The sequence below is a fragment of the Bidens hawaiensis genome, unplaced genomic scaffold (assembly GCF_021521415.1).
Source record: "Bidens hawaiensis isolate Kalapana, Puna unplaced genomic scaffold, B.hawaiensis_p1.1 tig00002343_1, whole genome shotgun sequence".
In the NCBI taxonomy this organism is placed as follows: domain Eukaryota; kingdom Viridiplantae; phylum Streptophyta; class Magnoliopsida; order Asterales; family Asteraceae; genus Bidens; species Bidens hawaiensis.
The window spans coordinates 3380247-3394272 of NW_027491127.1; the positions used below are offsets into that span (position 1 = coordinate 3380247).

At 34.7% G+C, this 14026-nt stretch overlaps 1 pseudogene across 1 annotated transcript; it reads right to left on the bottom strand.

Annotated features, from left to right (window-relative positions):
* Positions 1-2119: 2119 nt before the first annotated feature.
* LOC143618845 (R-linalool synthase QH1, chloroplastic-like) lies at positions 2120-10384 on the bottom strand (annotated as a pseudogene). The gene is made up of 7 exons (XR_013151084.1): positions 10208-10384; positions 9869-10139; positions 9430-9802; positions 9093-9311; positions 3053-3081; positions 2500-2741; positions 2120-2416 (listed from the first exon to the last, which is right to left on the bottom strand). The product of XR_013151084.1 is annotated as an R-linalool synthase QH1, chloroplastic-like (transcript).
* Positions 10385-14026: the final 3642 nt, after the last annotated feature.

Below are 14026 nucleotides of genomic sequence, written 5' to 3' on the forward strand. Positions count from 1 at the left end.
TTCTAATTATATATCCTCTGGTTATTTCGTTCGTTCTTATCTTAAGCTAACTATGTAAACCTAATTTTGTTGATTGAGAAAGACATATAGATACACCAAAACAATTAGATTTATCGCAAATAATTAACAAGTTTTATATGAATAAGGGTAGTTAATTGTTTAATTTATTACTAAGTCAATAGATATTACTCATATTTGTATATGAACGTAAAATGGGTTTACCCGATACACAACCCGAGCACGACACAAATTTAAATAGGTCGACACGACCCGGCACGAATAAAAATATGGGTTGGGTTAGGTTTGAAGAATCTCAACACGCTAACCCGCCAACCCGACACGATAGACACCCTGCCAAAGGCCTACGCCTGTGAACACTTGCTCGAAGGCACGACAGTGTGGCGAGATAAAACTCATTTAGTTCAAGAATTCAACTTATGAAGGCCACCTACTCGCCTAATCTCCCATCATCGTTGTGCCTCTAAAACTAAATGATGAAAGCATGAATCGAACCTGGATCACATGAAACACCAAGTCTCTCAATTACCACTCCTCACTAGCTTATTGACTAACTCTCATTTTGTTAATATCGTCAGTATATTTATTTAGTTAAGTTATAAAATAAAAATTCATATTCATAATAACTTATCGTTTCAACACGTTTAAAACGATATAGTTAATATCAGTATGATGTTTTTATTAAATTTTCTTTACACTTTAATGATTACTTTTATTAAATTTATTACTTCAAAATCTTATTTGCAGTCAAATCTTTATACAGCTTAATTTAAAGTTTAAAGAGAATATACATATATATTTCTAAACATTTTAGCCAGAGATGGGCTATAAATATATTTATCGATAATATTATTAGAAGTAAAAGTCGTTCAATTTTGTACCACTATAAAAACGATTTTAACATGTCTGAAAAGTAACTTAAAATACCTTACTGGTTTATCTTTGAATATTATTTTTAAATGATAGCTTCACTATTTGAAAATAGCTAGTAGCGAAACTTTTTACGTGCCTTTCATTTCAAGGTAAATAATATTTATTAATGAACAGATGGTTTACTAGAAAAAAAAATAAAGTGACTAAAGTACATTTCTTCATCTTCTTCACAAACCCATCAGGAAAATGAGGCTCCTACCGAGTGAGGGGCATGCGGACGTCTAAATATGAAATCTTGTTTTGGGTATCTCGTGAGTTATGTGTTGAGGCGGAGAGGTCTCAAATCCGGTTTAGGGGAGTTTGGTTCATGAGGAGGTGACACTTATTAACTATTTAAATTACATTGAAATAGAAAGCAATTGAGTAGCAATTAAGTTACAGCGTTAGTCTCTTTTGGATTGCAAAACCAAGTCTTTTATAAACTGCATGAGTTGATCTTAGAGTCATAACATTGCTATGCATAAGTGCATAACGCGTTGAGCCTGGTTCAGTAGCTCCATCTATGCCCACTCTTCTATGATAATTAACTAAAGCACTTCTAATAGGGTTAAGTGATAAATCATCCTAATATTAGCAACTGCAAAACCAGCCCGAGACTCTTGGAATTTATGGCTCTGCCTTGTTCTGGCAACCATAGATCTAAATGCACGGATGAGACACATGTATCTAGGAGTTCAATTATATATCAGCTCAAGTGTCCTAATAAAATGGTTTATATGTTTACCAAATAAAAACACAATCACAGGTTTAGGGCTTGAATCACAACACAATCCAAAACAAATGGATCACGAGATATTAGCACGGTCTCCATTCACATAGTCCAAAATTCGTATCCCTCACCTTTTATGGTACATTTGATGTATTGCTTGCCCTTGAACATGATGGTTTGCCGAACCAGAATACTCTTCAAACTTGCAAAAACTAGAAGCTCTAATACCAGGAATGTTGGATCAGGTTTACACACTTATTTAATGTGGGAACAAGATGCTTATATTCATCACATACCGATGTTTCATATAACCAATTACAATACAAAGGAAAGAAATTAATAAACGAAACAATAAAATAATGAACTTTAACTAACTCATGGAAGAAACTTCACTCTTTGACTCGCACACCCATAAGATTCGGACAATCTAAGTGGTAAATCCACAAAGATTATTGACAATTATATCCGTTGTATAGGATTAAAAAACAATGATAACACATGAGATTTAGTCACGTTCGGACGACCATGTCCATCTCCTTTAACGTACATGAAGAGTGTGATCCTAACACTATTCATTGCTTTATCAATAAAGTTCTGTAGAACCTGAGATTTAGTACTCACTCGTTCTTTGTTATGTTTCTTCCATGTTTTCATGTTTAACTTATAGATGTAGCTTTTAGCTTCGTCTTCGGTAGCACCACTCTCATTCATGTAACACTGAATCGACTTTGGAATGTCCCCTCTTTCCATTTCGTCCTTAAACACACAAAAGGATGAGGAATTGGAGGTATAAGTTTCTACATTGTAAAATTTAACTATAAGATTATAACAAAACATACCGAGGATGTCCCCAAGTCATCAGAAAGTCTGCATATGAGCGATGTGTAGTAAAGTATATTCTTAGATTCATCAAACCACTGTAGGATCTCTTGGGTTGAACTAAAGTTTGTTGAAAACTTAATATGAATGAGTACTAAAGAAGTTGTTATTGAAACACAAGCATTGTCCAAGTACTCTTCAAGTGTTGGTGCATGTCCACTATGGTACCACCTTGCTTCAGTAAGTTAGGCCTTGCATAAATCTTGTAAGTGCCGAATCTGGATCACTACAACTATGATATCAACCCGAACACGATGTTAGTGCGGAATCCTAACAAAGTGGTGATTCAAGAACGAGATACGAAATAATATAAAATGATGAACACGATGTAATACTCCAAATGCACATGATTATATTATTAAACCGTCTGGTACACGAGATTACACAAATCGGTATTGCTCTCTAGATGGTGGCTCTCAAAGTGTTCAACAACTACTCACCAACTGATCAACCTAAACCCTATACATGCATGTTCTATATATAGGGAACCAAACAACTAGCCCAATAGCTAACCAAAAGCCCACCGAGATCCATAAGGATCTCTGTTTACATACATAGTCCAAAAGTAAACCCAACATACACAGAACTAAGTACAAACCACCAAATATGGACCCAACAATCTCCCCCTTGGTTTGTAGCTTCGTTCTTGTTTATTTTACTTCAAACTAGCCTAACCGAAATCCATAGGGATTTTGGTATTACACCAATGTAATTCTTCAACTCGTCTTCATTTGCATCACTTTAGTCTTGATCATGTCGTGGCCTTTTGATGTGCGTCAGTCTAACCAATTTATGACCCAACAATCTTGCCCTTAGATTGATGCTTTCAAGATCTTCAAAATCTTTACTAGAACATAATCAGCAACTTCAGCATCTGCATCCAATACTCTACCATCTCCCCTTGAACATGATAGCATCATCCAATTTGAGTCTCAGATACTTCATATGCTTCCGTTGCAAGAAATCAGTCTTGAAAGACCAATCAACTTTGATAGAAAGATCAACCAAAATATTTTGAAAACAATTAAATAAGACAGACATATTTTTGTAATTTTATTTTTTCTGTTTTTTTTTTTAATTTTCTTAAAAAATACATGAAATGAGATCATACCAGCTAAACCAACTATAACACAATAACCGATATCAGATTTCATGAGCTGAAAACTTCCAAACAATTTCTTAACAAATTTGTTTCGACAAGAGTAATCAAGAAGTAAAAATAAAATAAACCAAAAACAACAAATAAAACAAATTTAATCACCCGGTCTTCTTGTAACTTAGCAAAATTAGGGATCAAATTTCAGTTTTGATGAAAACGCCGCCTTTTATGAAAAGATCCGAACATGGAATCATATTGTTTAAGGTGCTGTCACAAGGATTCATGTTCAACGTTATTATGACATAAAGAGACAGTTTGATAGCGTGTATCCCATACTTAGCATGATTTTTCATCGCATCAGTGATATGATTAAGGTTCAGTTCGGCATAAAGCTTAGATGGACATCAATCATGGACCTGTGATGCCTCCTATCTCTTCTCAAAGCGTATTTGGCTTTCCCCAGATCACCTTGATTTGACTTTGACCCACTGGATTTGGTTTTAAAAACTTTTAATGACAGAACTTATTTATTTGATTTTTCTTTTCAAATTTGCAAACATATTTGAGGTTGAACGTTGGACCTACAGTTTAAATTAACAAGCCTTTCATTCGGGATGTTAAAGGACTTATATTATTGGCTCCACCACTGTAGTTCTGTTATTAACCCTCATGTTTGTGTTTTTCTTAAAAGCTTGTGAACAGTTATCAACTTTTGGTTGATTATATATATATTTAAAGTAATTTTGTTCACATTTGTTCTTTGTCATTCTCAATGAGATACTTCATTGTGGGGACCAAATACCAACGGGCTCGTGTATGACTGAGTAATTGCTTGTCTGCCTATCACTCGGAGAGATTTATATGGAGACATGCACATGTCTTCAAAATGACTCTCCACAGTAAGTTTAGTTTATATCACTTTAACTTTTACGCATCGTGGAAAGTGCCATACACATCAATGACTGTTCTAGAGCCTTTTAAGCTTAATAACTTCACCCGTTAGGCACACAGAAACAATTTACCTATAATTTTCCAAAGGTTGGATCAATTTACATTTGAAAATATTTTGAAGCTTCTAAAAAGCTGTTAACTGAATAAATATATCACTTCCCAAAAAACATTACAGAAGACACACATGTTAAGAACTCAGTCACCCCGGTCACTCTTCAATTTTCAGGTAAATGGCTATCCCGTATAACCACTAGTGGTTAACAGGACCAAAACACATATGAGAATACGTGTCCCTCCAACTTGGAATTCCCGACATAATTTTAAGTGAAAGAATTCAAAACACAAAAACACATCACAATCGTTCCGGATGCTTTCAGTCTTTAGACAAATGGCTATCCTTGTGAATCTACAAGTAGATCACCGGACCAAACATATACAAGTATATGTTCTTCAAACTTTAGCAACCGACATGATTTTAACCGAGAGTGAAGTTTGAAAGATATAGACAAAACTTTTATAACTTAAAATTTTTATTTTTATTATTTTTATTAACACACACACACTCTTTTTGAATTTTTTTTTAATTTTCTCCCCCTAAATTTGTGCAAATTAAACAAATATGTACAAATTTATCTTCAAAAAGACTCAATCGTCGAAATGAAGTATTTAATAAAAATGAAGTGTGATAGTCAGCCAACTGATGTACTATCATTTCTCATGTACGGTCAAGTCATTTTCTCATTTTTTGAGAAACAAAATACACAATACTTTTAAAACTATACGTGAACATATTTTTTGAATTTTTAAATTTAAAATTTTAAAATCTTTTTGATTGATCAATCTTTCATACAAAGTGATACGGTTACCTTTTATCTTCAAGACATCATTTTTCATTTGTGAGAATCTCCCCCCTAGGAATAAGTTTGTTTTGAGATTCTGCATCTTTGCTAGTTGAATGTCTGGAACAAGCCTTTTAATATGCAATGTATTCCCTGATTTGTTCCTACACACTTAGAGAGTAGATTAAAAACGTTCTATCACCCTAACATCCCGTCCAGGTCAACAAATAATCCATTTCATGGTTTAAAGATTTAAAAACAATGGATATTTGCCATGTCATGTGCCTGGAACAACCCATTTAATAAACAATGAATTTGTGGTTGTTCCTACACGCATAGCGGGATCTAGAGGTGCACAAATCGGTTTTTTAAAAAAAACCGGTTCGGTTATTAACCGGACCGGTTTTTTTTGCCCGAAAAAAACCGGTTCGGTTAATAACCGGACCGGTTAATAACCGGTTTTTGTATGTCAAAACCCTAACCGGTCTAACCGGTTAGGACCGGTTTAGAAACCGGTTAGAACCGGTTAATAACCGGTTAAACCGGTTTTTTTTTAAAATAACCGGTTAATAACCGGTTTTTTTTCATAATAACCGGTTTTAAAAAAAAACCGGTTTTTCCATTAACCGGTTTGTTAACCGGTTTTGGCTCTAAAACTTGTAACCGAAATACGAACCGGCGGTTTGTAAACCGGTCAAACCGGTTTTTAAAAAACCGGTTTTCGTAAAAACCGGTTTCCGGTTTAAACCGGCAAACCGGTTCCCGGACCGGTTTTTTTGACCATCTCTAGCGGGATCAGTTGGACATAGGAACCCAAGTCATAAATGTCTTGGGGTTCCCTTGAGCATTAGCATATGTGACCTCTTGCCAACTTATATCTTTCCCATCTTTAACATAATCATTTGTTAATACAGATTCTGTTTGCTGAGTTTTGAGTTTCCAAATTTGTCTTGGTTTAGTGAAATTTGAAAGAACAGACTTTGGAGTGGAGCAATCCAAATTCGAATTCTTAGAACTCTCAACACTCTTTGATTTCTGAAAATTTATTCTTCTTTTAACAGTTTCGAAATCATTTAAGTGCAAACCTGTCACATTAACTTTGGATCCTTGAGTATCTGTGACCCGTTGTATAGATACACGTGGTTTTCTAAAATAAGCATTTTGTTTAACCACTGGATTCTGTTGAAACCTGTTACCTTTCACCTGAGGGGCTTGTCTATTAACAACACGGTAGTGACACTCCTGTGCCAAATGCCCGCCTTTCCCACAGACTAAACACGCCTTCATCCTTCTTCTAAAGTCGACAGAAGCACTTGCCTCATGTTGGAATTCCTTCTTAGGAAAGGTTTTTCCATTCTTCTCGCCCCTTGGTACAGCCTTCTGATTTTGCTTGTAGTAAGGAACATATAGACGATGAACACAATTTCTGGCTATATGTCCTGGCGTGCCACAGTGGTAGCAGGTTTGTCTCTTGATATAAAAAGCACCCATTGATTTATCAACACATGGAGATCCGTAGGATCTGTGAAGACGAGACTGTCCTTGTTGTGTTGATTTCGTACGTACCTTCCCTTTGTTTCCACAACTCTGTGTATTATTATTAGTACAACTTTGAGTTGTGGTGTTGGGTCCATATTTGGTGGTTTGTACTTAGTTCTGTGTATGTTGGGTTTACTTTTGGACTATGTATGTAAACAGAGATCCTTATGGATCTCGGTGGGCTTTTGGTTATCTATTGGGCTAGTTGTTTGGTTCCCTATATATAGAACATGCATGTATAGGGTTTAGGTTGATCAGTTGGTGAGTAGTTGTTGAACAATTTGAGAGCCACCATCTAGAGAGCAATACCGATTTGTGTAATCTCGTGTACCAGACGGTTTAATAATATAATCGTGTGCATTTGGAGTATTACATCGTGTTCATCATTTTATATTATTTCGTATCTCGTTCTTGAATCACCACTTTGTTAGGATTCCGCACTAACATCGTGTTCGGGTTGATATCATAGTTGTAGTGATCCAGATTCGGGACTTACAATTGGTATTGGAGCCTTAGACGAATTCAGGCTCGTTATTGTGATATCAACGGATTCAAGAATAGTGTTCTTGGTGGTTTGATTATTTTTACGGTGATTAAAGTGACCGGAGAAGAAACAATAAGGTTTTTGGGAAGGAGTTGATTTTAGTTTGGAAATAAATCAAAATCCCTTAATTCTCGGGAGTTTGTTACTGAAGTTGTTTGATTTTGGGGATTTCGGTCAAAGATACCAACTAGCTGGTCAAATAGTCATTGTTTTCGGCCAATCAGGACAGAAAAACCATTGTTCTCGGCCATTTTTAAGGATCTCGGCCAAAATTGGGGTGTTCTAGGTCAACAACTATAGTTTTCGGTCAACACCTATAGTTCTCGGTCAATCATAAAGGGTATTCGGTTAGAGACTGAGTTCTCGGTCAAAATATCAGGTTCTCGGTCAAACTCTTGACTTCTTGGTCAAAGTCTTGAGTTCTCGGTCAAAGGAAGGGTTCTCGGTCAAGGAGTAAAAAAAAAATTCCAGAATACTCCTTATAAGTAAAAATTCATTCTTGAAAACTTTGGCAAAAACAATTTTTTCGGGGTGATTTTCGGCGGGAAATTCGAAAAGTTTTTGTCTAGAACGAAATTTTTCCTGGACGCCTCTTTTGAGCGGGATATCTTTCTTGCGAATTTTGGCGATCATATTTTTTGAGAAATTTTGGCGGGAAAATCATTTTAATCTGATTAATTACTCAATGGATTCTTCACAACTCGTTTTTCAACCATGCTCTTTAAATTGTGGTGAGAAAATAGAAATGTATAAGCTTCATAATGACAGTCTAAGTAGAGATATGGAAAGAATAAAATCAGAGAAATTTAAACTTAAGAAAAATGAAAAGGGTTTTCTAGACAAAATAGAAGCTCAAAACAAGGATATTAAAAAACTTAAGTCTGATCTTAGTATAAAAGGCTGTCATTATCTAGATGCCCAACAAGAAATTGCTGAGTTAACTGCTAAGCTGGAAGCTTCCAAGTTAGAAATCTTAAATCTAACTAGTAAGTTTGAAAAAGTTGAACTTGATTTTAAAAAATTTGATGGTTCCAGTAAAGTAGTTAACTCAATGATTGAAAACCAATTGTGGTGGAAGGAAAATGAAGGTGAGGGAATAGGATACGGTCAAGTTCCCCCACCTTACAACCATAATTATGTCCCTACCCCTGTCACCAAAGAACAAGAGGAAAAGATAAAAGACATGAAGTATGGTAAACAGGTTCAATCTGAAACTGTTGGATCAAGATCCCTAGAAGAAATCAAGCCTGTTTATAAATGTGTGAACAATTTGATGATTCTACTTCATGTGTAGATATAGTAAATGATGTTGCTTATGATAGTAAAGGGGTTCAGGCTAGCTAGTGAAAATAAATCTCATTCTAATGTGTCATCAAACTCAGATGACACCACATGTAACTCCCGAATCTGGATCACTACAACTATGATATCAACCCGAACACGATGTTAGTGCGGAATCCTAACAAAGTGGTGATTCAAGAACGAGATACGAAATAATATAAAATGATGAACACGATGTAATACTCCAAATGAACACGATTATATTATTAATCCGTAAAAAGTATTTTAATTAGTATTTACGTGTCGATAACATCAGTAAACAATTCAAGTTCATCCAAAGTACCATACACATCAGAGACATCATCAATAGTAGTAACCATGGCTATGATCTTTGCTACATTTCTCCTTCCAAGACTAAGGTGAGGCAAGTAATTAAAACCAATAGTCCACAAAAAACACTCCACCAATCTGTCACGAGCAAAGGTTAACTTCTTATCCCAGCCTATATTTCTCCACCACCTATCATCAATTTCGTGTTTAGTGTATGCAAATAGATTGAATATATCCTAATTACCACTTAAGTTACTGAATTTAATCTATCGCCTAAGTATGTATCAAGCAGTCGTAGAATTGATACCTTGATGCGTGTTTTAGATCTTCAATATAAACAGCTTGAACCATATCAAAATCTAATTTTGCAAGCTCGATCAAGATCGGGTTCATGTCACCTCTATTCTCATATGCATGAATAAACCACTTTGTCTTTATCCTTGGCACTGTCAAGTGTAGTGGAACCTCCAAGGCATGACTTACTAATGATGATATACTCTCATCCATCTTGTCTTGATTTTCTTTGAGATATTTTGTCGTGAAGTCTCTAGCATCGTCCAATATGCTTTCATCCTCGAATGAATGATAAGAAGCCTCATACAAATTCAACACTCCCATCATATCGTTGATTAAGTGCGGCTTAAGATCTTGAGTCTCGTCCTTAAAATTTTGAAATATCTCTAAACATAGGGCAAAGTCAAATATCAATAAAACTTCATGCAAGGAATACAAATTCAATATAATACCTTGGGGAATCAGATAACCACATTGCCTCAGTAGACGAAATCCAAGTGCTTTAAGGTTCAAATCCATTTTATGCCACTCGACATGAGTTTTGTAGTAATTGCGGTAAATCATTTGTAAGAGATTGCTAATTTCATCTTCAAAATGATATGATATTCCGAGTCTCTGCAAATCATCAACCAGTTCTAGCGTACTCAATGGACTTCTCACTTTGTGTATCATCATCTTCACCTCGTCCTTTAGTGTATCTGCTCTTGCCTTGTAAGCTTCACCCTATATGCATGGTTAAATATTATCTAGCACAACTCTTTTACTACAAATTAAATTAGTGAAAATGTAACTAGATTAAAATACTATTGAAATCATTCTGTGTATTCACTAGAAAGTGATTGAATATCATCAAATGACCATATCGATGGCGCGTAGTTTGCTGATCGTCTACGGAGAGGTTCAACCGCATTGACGACTTTTGTAGTAGCAACATTAAGTGCGGACTGTGTTAAATATATTTGGGCCATCTTCAAAAGAGTTGCTAGAAACAAATAACTTGATGTTATATATGGTATAATTAGGTTTGTGTAAGTTACTGTTATCATGCATGGGTATATATAGATAGAGGAATACATGGATCCTTTGATATTATATATCCCACCCTCTAAAGTACAATATGTAATTCATTAATAAGAAAAAATAAAATATTTCTTGATGACCACCAATTAGAGAAAACTTCAAAATATTTAAATACTTAAAGGCCTGCTATATTTTTCGATGTAAGTTGTTAGATTAATGGGGAATGAATTGATAAAAAATGATTCGTATAACAGAAAATGTTGTATCCACTTTAAACAAGTGATATTTGATAATATTATTAGGAAAAATGATCAAAATAGTCATTTTAACCACCCATACTTCAAAACCTTTTTTTCTCGAAAATTCCGAAATGGGCAAAAACAATCGTCCGACGGTTTAATACTTGCATATGCCGGATTAACAACCATCATCATCTAGTAGCCATGTGTCCTAATAAAAAGGCGGGTCCAACCAAATTTGAAAAAAACGACGGTTTTTTACTGTTTCCGACAAGATATTATAAGGACATCGAAAAGTGAATGCCCCGAAGGTATTTCAAAGTGCTTCCGTTAGACCGACGGTTTAGGTTGTGAAGGCGCCGGTTTAGGTTGTGAGAACACCAAAAGAATCCAAAACACCATTACTTTTTTTTTTAAATACCAACCAAAGAATATTATTATAAAAAAAACACAACTCAAGAGGAATAGTAAGGAACTATCTCCAACCATGTGCAGAACAAAAATGTAAAAAGGATCCAAAAGACAGAACACCAAAAAAACACTCAAACAAATTACAAGTTAAATCATATCCACTCTTCCCAAGTCACCGATGCTGATCTCGATATGTTCCGAATCCACAAAAACCCAAGTACTTTTACTTTTTCGGCCACCAAGTCTGCCAAAGAGGCGGTTTTCTTTCAAACACCAATGCCTTCCTCGCATTCCAAAGACACCTAACAGACACCAAAACAATCCCATAGAAAATTTTCTCCATTTTTTCCAAACCTGGTATATTTGTATTAATCCAATATATCCCGAAAACCAAACGCGTAGATACTCGGTATCTTACACCACAAATATATAATTTGCCACAACTCTTGAGCGAAATCACAGTCACAAAGAAATACTAGCTAGGCTCTTCAGTATCGCCACAAATCGGACAAAGAAGAAGACTACTAAATTTAAAACACAATGTCTACATAGATTTTTTTAACACTTTTTAGTTCGGATCTTTTTATTCTAATTCCTCCATTAGAAAATATATTAATTCTTTAGATGCCAACTGCAAACAATGGCAAGTCTTTGATCCCTTTCGTCCGTTTGACAGTGGCGAAACTTGGACTAAGATACTGGGGGCTGGACTCAAAATGTATAAAAAAAAATCAAAAACGGAGGGGGCCGGACTCAAATTTTCGGCCGAAAACGGCTAAATTTACATTACGTATAAAAAATTTCAGACGAAAACAGGTAAATTTACACTATTACGCAAAAAAAACCGAGGTCCCTCATTAACCTTCGCCCCCTGCCGTTTGTGTACATCTAGATCCTGACTTTGCCAAATAATTAAGCATGGTTGTGGATCCTCTTAGCATCTTGTCAATTAAAACAGGACGGTTTATTCCCAATCTAAAGATTATATATTAATTAGTTATATTAAAATAACGGGGCAATCAGTTGGTAAACGCCTTTTTGTTATTAGTTGCCTGGGAATAATCCAATTTTGGTCAAACGATTATTCGCTCTTTAATTATAAAAACCACTATTAACCCCTAGTTTTTTAAGTCCCTAGATGAATCTTAACAGAACTGATACGTATGATCAAAGGCGCGGAATCCCTTTGATTAATGAAGACAAATGATTCTTTTATTTGTATTGATTATAAATAAGTTACAATCATTTCAAGACTCCAAAACACGGACACACTTAGTTTGGTTAACACGGAGAATGGACAGAATGGCTAACGTGGCAAACCTAAAACCCTATGGGACACTTGTCTTATATGCTCGACAAGTTCATTCTGGCCCATGTCAAGCGGCAAGTCCGTTAAATACAAAAATAATGATTACATAATAAACAAATACGACCTATTTGTTAAGTTGTTGTCAATTGTTACCATAAATGCACCAACATATTTCACATTTTTCGGTCCTTCGTTTATAAATCATGTAAATATACAAAGTGATGAGAAATTTCATTATGAATATAGTCTTTGAATTCATATACGAACAAGAATTAAAGGAAAAAGAACTCAAAATTTTGATTCTTATTGATTATATAGATTTAGGTTTATAAGATCATTTAAATAAACGTAGGAAACTTGACAACAATAAAATCCTATTTAAAAAAACTTGAGAACAAACTAATTCAATAAGATCCTATTTAAAAAAACTAATAAGCAATCCAATATTTCAATAAAATCCTATTTAAAAAAAGACTTTAACCGTTATTTTTATTTTTATTTTTTTAGAAATTTGCAATCCAATATATTAAGATTTTTCAAGTCCACTACTCACAAATTTCCAGCTTTTTACTTTATGATTTAAATTTCGTACATCATTTCGATTTTTTAACTTCAATCTTTTAACACCTAAATTCCCTCGTTATCTGGCACTTGCATCATTATAAACTTTGATTTCAACATTAAGAGTCATAATAATATTAGTTTTGTTACACCATATAGAGATGGATACATAATCAGGTTAAAATAAAGTTTAAGGTTAAAATTGTATATGTTTCAAAGTTAATTATATATATTAAATGAATATAATAAACAAATAAAAATAATATAATAATTTGATAAACGCGATATTTTATTGATAAAATTTCCCGAACATGAAACGGGTCGGGTAACGGATATAAAATATTATATTAAAAGTCCGAGTTGTTACAAGATAATGGTTTGTCCATCGCGATACGCAATGTGTTCTCCACGGTCAACGGGCATGTGGTGTACCACATGGCAACACGTTGCACAATATGATAGGCCACGTGGCAAGCCTTTGACGACAAGGTAGGGCCACTGCCCTACGTCGCTCTACGCAACGGAATAAGGAATACGTCTGTCGCGATACGCGACAGATTATAATATTAAAGGTTGTATAATTGGACCCACAACGCTACACGATGGTCCCCAAAATTTTCCCCTATAAATAAGGGGTTCGGGTTCTGCATTGTGGCAACCCAATGAGTCCTCTCATTATTATAACAAACACACACACCTCAGGAAACGTGCCATGGTTTCGATGATCCGATGGGTTTAGTTCTCGAAGTACGTGCAAGTGTTCTTGTTGTTTTCTTTCAAATATCCGATGACTAGTAGAAGTGCCACCCGCTTGAAACTTAGACATTTCATTCATAATATCCGTATATGGTAGGGGTCTGTCCGAATATTTTATTATTATAATGGCTTAAACATAGTCGGAGGGATAATTCTTACCTTGATCAAATATAAAGTAAATATAAGCTTTCATAAACTGAAGGGTATAGCTAAAATATTATTTTGTTATATCTTAAACATGTAAAGTTGTTATGCCGGAGGTATAGGTAAAATTAATATTTCTTTTTAAAGAAAAAATGTAGCTCAAGCGTTTC